General features: G+C 37.4%; 1 protein-coding gene across 1 annotated transcript in view; it reads left to right on the top strand.

Moving 5' to 3' along the window:
* Positions 1 to 3,889: 3,889 nt before the first annotated feature.
* LOC128700528 (nischarin-like) overlaps positions 3,890 to 8,002 on the top strand; it is a 31,379-nt gene continuing 27,266 nt past the window's right edge. Inside the window, exon 1 of the mRNA XM_070098825.1 lies at positions 3,890 to 4,279. The gene's annotated coding sequence lies outside the window, so the exon portion shown is untranslated. The remainder of the gene's footprint in view (positions 4,280 to 8,002) is intronic.

Genomic DNA, 8,002 nt, shown 5'->3' with positions numbered 1-8,002 from the left:
GTGCTGACAGTGTTATTTGTGCCAATAAATTTGTTTGCTAATACCAAAATGACAAGAAAAACTATATCACAATGCAGTTAAATCATATTATTATTATAATCAAAACCAAGTGCTAAGCCCACAAGGGTCGTATAGCCAATAACTTGTATGTACCATAAAATATAAAATAATGTCCGATTTTCACCGAAGAGCATTCTTCAATTATAACCCTACACCTCTCCAGAGCAAAAATTCAGTACCTTCGGCCTATCTTCATGGGAAAGATTTCTGATACATGGGAGGATCGATCCAGCTAGATGGATCAAGATTATTATTATTATTATAATCATGGGAGAGTGCTAAACCCATAGGGATTATAGAGCCTGTGGGGGGAGAGATGGAAGGTATTCAGGCTTAATTCAGGGAACTGGAGCACAGAACCAATTCCCTAGATCAAGAGCCCCTCACCAGCATCAAGGAACCTCCCATGAGTAAGTTGGATCAAGGGTTTTCGCTTGGAAATTCAAGCTACATAGCTAAATGAATTATATACATATGACACCTAATTAGCTCAAAATCTTAAAGCTGCAATGTTTAACTTGGCTCTGTGGAGTCGCCATAGCCCATTCTCAAGTCCAGCTAGAATAAGTAATTAAGTTTATTAAGTAACATTTAAAAAAAATGGATGATTACAATTTTTCTTACATAAACTTTTTTTTTATTTCTTTATGCCATACAAATAATGTACTTTACGTGTAATAAAACATTATTAGGCACAAAAGAAAGCCACTAGCAAGCAAGTAAGTATATTTAAGCACAGGTACACATAAGTATATTTATCATACATAGTAACATGTGTCTAAATTACCTAAGATAACCCCAAAAAAAAAAAAAGTCAGATGAAGTGACTGATTTCCATTTTGGCAAACTAATCCTAATGCTTAAATGTTACTTGAAATTTAGACAGAGTAACAAGTAGGATTTCTTACGCAGTTAACTATAGTCATATGTAATACCCCAGCTGGCGATACAATCAAAATTAAGAGCTAAACCCACAAGGACAGTGTATGCATAGTGACCTGTGTAACTTTATTCAAATATAGGTACACAAATAGCTACATAAATTTTCATACATAGCAACATATGTGAAGGTTACCCAGGATAACCCAAAAAGTCAGTGACTTATTATGTAAGACACATATGCAACAGTTAGACATCTTTATTCCGAAACGTTTCGCCTACACAGTAGGCTTCTTCAGTCGAATACAGAAAGTAGGCAGGAGCAGTAGAGATGTGAAGACGATGTAATCAGTCCATCACCCTTAAAGTCGTAGAATTTGAGGTTGTCAGTCCCTCGGCCTGGAGAAGTTCAGTTCCATAGTCAGGAACTATCTGAAGATCAAGCGACAGTGTGGAGGCTTAAATACTGTCGGAAGGAGAGGTGCAGGGTAGTAGTAGTAGTAGTAGTAGTAGTAGTGAGAGGCAACTGAGAGGTCATGTCCCTCTCAGATCCAACCCTTCTCACTTGAAAAGCTTGTCCAAGGTGTTTTCTGTACCAAGATGCCACGTGTTGCAGTGTCTGACAAGATGAACATCAAAATGGTATACAATACCGACAGGTTGTTAGGTAAGACACATATGCAACAGTTAGACATCTTTATTCCGAAACGTTTCGCCTACACAGTAGGCTTCTTCAGTCGAATACAGAAAGTAGGCAGGAGCAGTAGAGATGTGAAGACGATGTAATCAGTCCATCACCCTTAAAGTCGTAGAATTTGAGGTTGTCAGTCCCTCGGCCTGGAGAAGTTCAGTTCCATAGTCAGGAACTATCTGAAGATCAAGCGACAGTGTGGAGGCTTAAATACTGTCGGAAGGAGAGGTGCAGGGTAGTAGTAGTAGTAGTAGTAGTAGTAGTAGTGAGAGGCAACTGAGAGGTCATGTCCCTCTCAGATCCAACCCTTCTCACTTGAAAAGCTTGTCCAAGGTGTTTTCTGTACCAAGATGCCACGTGTTGCAGTGTCTGACAAGATGAACATCAAAATGGTATACAATACCGACAGGTTGTTAGGTAAGACACATATGCAACAGTTAGACAACTTTATTCCGAAGGGACTGACAACCTCAAATTCTACGACTTTAAGGGTGATGGACTGATTACATCGTCTTCACATCTCTACTGCTCCTGCCTACTTTCTGTATTCGACTGAAGAAGCCTACTGTGTAGGCGAAACGTTTCGGAATAAAGATGTCTAACTGTTGCATATGTGTCTTACCTAACAACCTGTCGGTATTGTATACCATTTTGATGTTCATCTTGTCAGACACTGCAACACGTGGCATCTTGGTACAGAAAACACCTTGGACAAGCTTTTCAAGTGAGAAGGGTTGGATCTGAGAGGGACATGACCTCTCAGTTGCCTCTCACTACTACTACTACTACTACTACTACTACTACTACTACTACTACCCTGCACCTCTCCTTCCGACAGTATTTAAGCCTCCACACTGTCGCTTGATCTTCAGATAGTTCCTGACTATGGAACTGAACTTCTCCAGGCCGAGGGACTGACAACCTCAAATTCTACGACTTTAAGGGTGATGGACTGATTACATCGTCTTCACATCTCTACTGCTCCTGCCTACTTTCTGTATTCGACTGAAGAAGCCTACTGTGTAGGCGAAACGTTTCGGAATAAAGATGTCTAACTGTTGCATATGTGTCTTACCTAACAACCTGTCGGTATTGTATACCACAAGTCAGTGACTTATTTCCACTAGGGTCCTGTGCACAGGAGCTGTGACTCGACCCCTGCAAACACAAACAGTTCAAGACATTGAGGAAATTATTCGCCACTACTGGCTTCTTCAGTCCTAGACTAAGTTACCAGGATCAAAGAGTAGGTTAATGGTTCATGGGGGTTTCAAGCCTATCCACTACGCAGTAACAATAATACTTTAATACCTAGAATAAGGATTAAAGTAGGAACACTTTAATACCTAAAATAGTGATTATAGTAGACTCTTCGTGTATACATGGTGAGAAACATACACCTCAAGTATATATATCCAGTAATAACAAAAAAAAGGCACAATATATATCCATTGTCCTAGTACTGAAGTGTCCCATCAATGTCCTGAACTGCTCATTGTCTTTATCTACATAGTAAAATCATGCTGCAGCATACGCTCTAAACATTCTGAAACCTATCAGTGGTACACTCGGGGACTAGGGAGATGGATAAAGCATATTTCTTTCAGAAAACAAGAAAGTACATCTTAGCGTAGACTCACACATAGCCTCACCAACAGCTGACTTACGATTTATAACCGGATAAATTATTATGAACTTTCTTCATCCCTATCCAAAATACCGGTTAAGTTACAGAATTTTCAGCATCATGCAAAAAATGTGATAACTTTTTTTTTCTTTCATTTCTTTGAATTTTATTAATTTGTAAAATTGAATCGCTACTTTGCAGCTAAGTTACGATTTATTACCAGATACATTATTATAAATTTTATTTTCCCTCCCCAAAATATTATTAAACTTACCATAGTCTCAACTTTATGCAAGAACTTATGACAGTTCATTTTAGCTTTTAGTTATTTTTTTAATTTTATTAACTTATGAAGTTTAAATCGCAAGTTTGTTTACTTTTAGCCTGACAGAGGAGGGTCTTCCAGGTATTTTTTTTTTTTCAGTTTAGTTCATTATTTAGGTAAGCTGGAGATAATTAAGGGGTATTTATGAACCTCCTTTTGCCAACATTATCATAATCATTTGTTTTCAATGAGGAGATAATTGTGTCATGACGATTTCTTACACGGGAAAGCTTATATTAATGTAAAGGATGCGTGGGTATGACTGGCATTCGGTATTTTAGATACCAGGAAAAATATTACGTGCCGGCTGCTGGAGTGCAGACGTTTCGCTCACGGGTCCTGAGCATCGGTGATAAATTCCCTCGGTCTCTCTTCGGGACGTTTGTTCTCGTCATACATAGCTTGCTGGGCAGTTGATCTAGGGAGTCATTCATCAGCCTTTTTTTTCTGCCCTGCAGGTTTCCAAGGCTTGAAGGAAACTTCTTTGCTGACTTGCGGTGTTTAGTTGTGAGTGGGGACATCTTGCTCTACCTCTGCCTTGGGCATCACTGATGAATTTTCCCTATTTTCTCCCACAAGAATGATGGAAAACTGCAGTAGGGCTATTGACCCATGCTAGCCAGGTTCAACTCACACCCACCCACTCTTGTCACTCAGGAGGTTTCTCCTCATGCATTCTAGGCAATTGGCTTAGTAGGTAATTAATCAGGCATCCTGTGGCTCTGTTGGCAGTGCACTTGCCTCACACACTTAGTGTCACTGAAGAACGAAAATGCATAATACCGGCATGGGTGGAAATGTTGGGCACCTTTTCTTACACCTGCTGTCCCTTTTCACATAACAGTAAGTAGGTACCTGAATGTTAGTCAACTGGTGTGGACCTCATCCTAGGGAACAAGACTGAAGGACCCCAATGGAAATAAGACAAACAGTCCTTGGTGATGCACTAATTTTCTTGGGTTATCCTGGGTGGCTAACCCTCTGGGTTAAAAAATCCAAACAAATTTATCTTTTACAGCAGCTCTTTCTAGGTTTAAGAAAAGCCTTTTGTTATTGCCTGAGCTGGGAGTGTAAGTGGATATCTGACAGCTGGGAGTGTAAGTGGATATCTGACAGCTGGGAGTGTAAGTGGATATCTGACAGCTGGGAGTGTAAGTGGATATCTGACAGCTGGGGTGTAAGCTAGGGAATGCAGCTATTCTAGTTGAGAGCATATTGTTTTTGTTTTCAGATGAAGCTTTGTTTCCTCTTCATTTCTAGCCCAATTTTGAGCAGTATATTTTTACCATACTCCCAGGAGGCACGGTTCAATAAGGCATAAGCTTTTGTGCCCATCAACACCAAAATTAATGCTAGAAATATTTTATATTCTCCTAGATTAAATGCACATAATTAATCATTGCATGTCTAAAACATATATTTGCCCTCAAAACCATTGTCCCAATTGTATGCTATGATTTTCCAAAACAAAAATAAAAATCTTATCTTACTGTATTCCTTTCTGAAATTCTTTCTCTTTCCTTTCTTATATTGGTACCGTAATTTTTTTTCTGGCTTGTCTGTTTAGAGGGAATGGAAACCATTTTTAAATGTTTTGGTTGGAGACCAATCAAAGAAATTCAGTAATGGTTTCCATTATTTAGCACTTCCTTAAGAATAATAAATAAATACGTATATGCTTTTATTAATATATAAATATATATATATATATATATATATAAGAGTATATATATATACATTCCCTTCTTTGCCTCCATAGATATTTTTTGACTCCACATATACCTCAACGCACCACTATATCAATTCTATATATAGACAGCAACCACCCAGGGAGGTACTACCGTCCTGCCAAGTGATATATATATATTGCTGGTGTCTTTTGTCTGTCTCATAAATATGTGGAACCTCTACTTGCGAGTTTAATCCATTCCATGACCTTGCTTGCAACTGGATTTGCTCGTTTGCAGAGTCAATTTTCCTCATTTAAATTAATTGAAATGCAATTAATCCATTCTGGTGGAATTCTGTACTCCAGTAATTTCGCTAATATCATCTATACGGCTTATTTATCTATCGCAGTTCATCTAATATGACATAACAAACAATATAAATAACATAGAAACGTGATACATACTCTAGAATGAATAAAATACATCATTATGTAACAGGTAGAGGCGGCCACAACCGCTCCCTCTTTGTTGTGGTAAACACTGCCATCTAGTGATGGCCGTTTGAAGTCGTCTATTATTATAATTATTATTATGTAGTACATTATTATTATACATATTATTATTGTTATTGTATTATATTATTATACTATTATTATTATACGTATTATTATTATTATACAGTGGACCCCCGGTTAACGATATTTTTTCATTCCAGAAGTATGTTCAGGTGCCAGTACTGACCGAATTTGTTCCCATAAGAAATATTGTGAAGTAGATTAGTCCATTTCAGACCCCCAAACATACACGTACAAACGCACTTACATAAATACACTTACATAATTGGTCACATTCGGAGGTAATCGTTATGCGGGGTCCACTGAACATATTATTATTATTTTACATATTATTATTATTATTATTATTATTATTATTATTATTATTATTATTATTACAGTATAAATAATTTGTAATTTTTATTCACACAAAAAATATAAGATTTACTGTTATGCCTTATTCCAATAATTGTATAAATAATGGCAAGCCATTCATGACTGCATATTGGAATGGACAGTGATGTCATTTGTTTACTCTTGAGCAGTCAAGGAAACGAGCATTTCTCCCTCGTTGAGCTCAATTTCAAGGTACTTTTCGTCATGAAAGCAATCAAAATCATATCTATTTCTGTAATATATCTTCCATTCTATCAAATGAGACAAAAAAAACGAGAATACAACCATAAAAACCATACGAAAATACCGTAAGGGGTGGCTAATTGCTGAGAAGTGAATTCCATTATTTATGCTCCGATTTCTTTCATTTTTGGTGTACACTAAGAAGCATCTTTCCATCATACATTGCCCAAGTTTCAATAAGATAGTCCAACAAACAAATGAGATACAATTCCCTAGATCAAGAGCAAGAGCCCCTCACCAGTGTAGGAACCTCCCTTGAGGTCTGCTCGCTTATGGAAATTTTGCTCGCGTATGGAAGCAAAAAATCAACCCATTGACTGCTCGTATGTGTATTTGGAAAAACTCACACATGGATGCACTCGCAAGTAGAGGTTCCACTGTATTAACAAAAAATGCATTTTATACAGAATAACTATATAGTAGACCCCTAGTCTTTATAATTAATCCATTCCAGAAGATTGGCCTAAATCTGAAATGGCCGAAAACCGAAGTAATATTTCCCCTAAGAAATAATGTAAATCCAATTAATCCATTCAGACACTTAAAAATATTAACAAAAAATACATTATATAGAGAATAACTGTAGTTTTACATGCAGAAAACAAAGAGAGATAAATATAAATGACTAATTTTAATGATAAATAAACATTACATAGCTTTATTGAAGACTCTTGTTGGTGAATAGTATTTATTTGTAGTCCCAGAGGGACTACATCTCAGGCATATAGCTACATACACTGCAACCTACAGCCATATTATTACCATCGACTTACCATGCTCACTTGAGTTTAATCATTTCCATGCTCACTGAGTTTAATCATTTCTAACAACTACCTTTAGATGCCATTATAAACAAAGGGAGAAGTAATGAGTAATTCATCCCAAGAATTGTAAACAAAAGCCTTCTGTACGATTAAGTGCGTTTACTGGCCCAATGCAAACTAATACACGTTTTCTCTGAGGCTGGACCAGAGAAAACGTAATGTTTACCCTCCACCGATCCCTCCATAGCATATAAACATTGCATGTTTATGTGCTATGAAACATGTTTCTTATAGTAGAATTTTTAAGAAAATATCATAGATGGATTAATGAAAATATCTTTATTAACCTAAAATAAGACATTTAATGTGCCCAAGAGTGATTGTTATTAAACTGTCCAAACATAGATCTACATTCACACGCGTAGCACTCCAAATGTAGATCTACTTTGTTTTTACATAAGAAAGAATGTAAAATCGAATGTGTGTGTGTACTCACCTATTTGTACTCACCTATTTGTGGTTGCAGGGGTCGAGTCTTAGCTCCTGGCCCCGCCTCTTCACCGGTTGCTACTGGGCCCTCTCTCTCCCCGCTCCATGAGCTTTATCAAACCTCGTCTTAAAACTGTGTATGGTTCCTGCCTCCACTACGTCATTTTCTAGGCTATTCCACTGCCTTACAACTCTATGACTGAAGAAATACTTCCTACTATCTCTCTGACTCATTTGTGTCTTCAACTTCCAATTGTGGCCTCTTGTTTCTGTGTCCCCTCCCTGGAACATCCTGTCTTTGTCC

This window comes from Cherax quadricarinatus, chromosome 65 (assembly GCF_038502225.1).
Source record: "Cherax quadricarinatus isolate ZL_2023a chromosome 65, ASM3850222v1, whole genome shotgun sequence".
In the NCBI taxonomy this organism is placed as follows: domain Eukaryota; kingdom Metazoa; phylum Arthropoda; class Malacostraca; order Decapoda; family Parastacidae; genus Cherax; species Cherax quadricarinatus.
The sequence above is the reverse complement of the archived record's forward strand: the minus strand, read 5'-3'. Positions and strand labels throughout refer to the sequence as shown.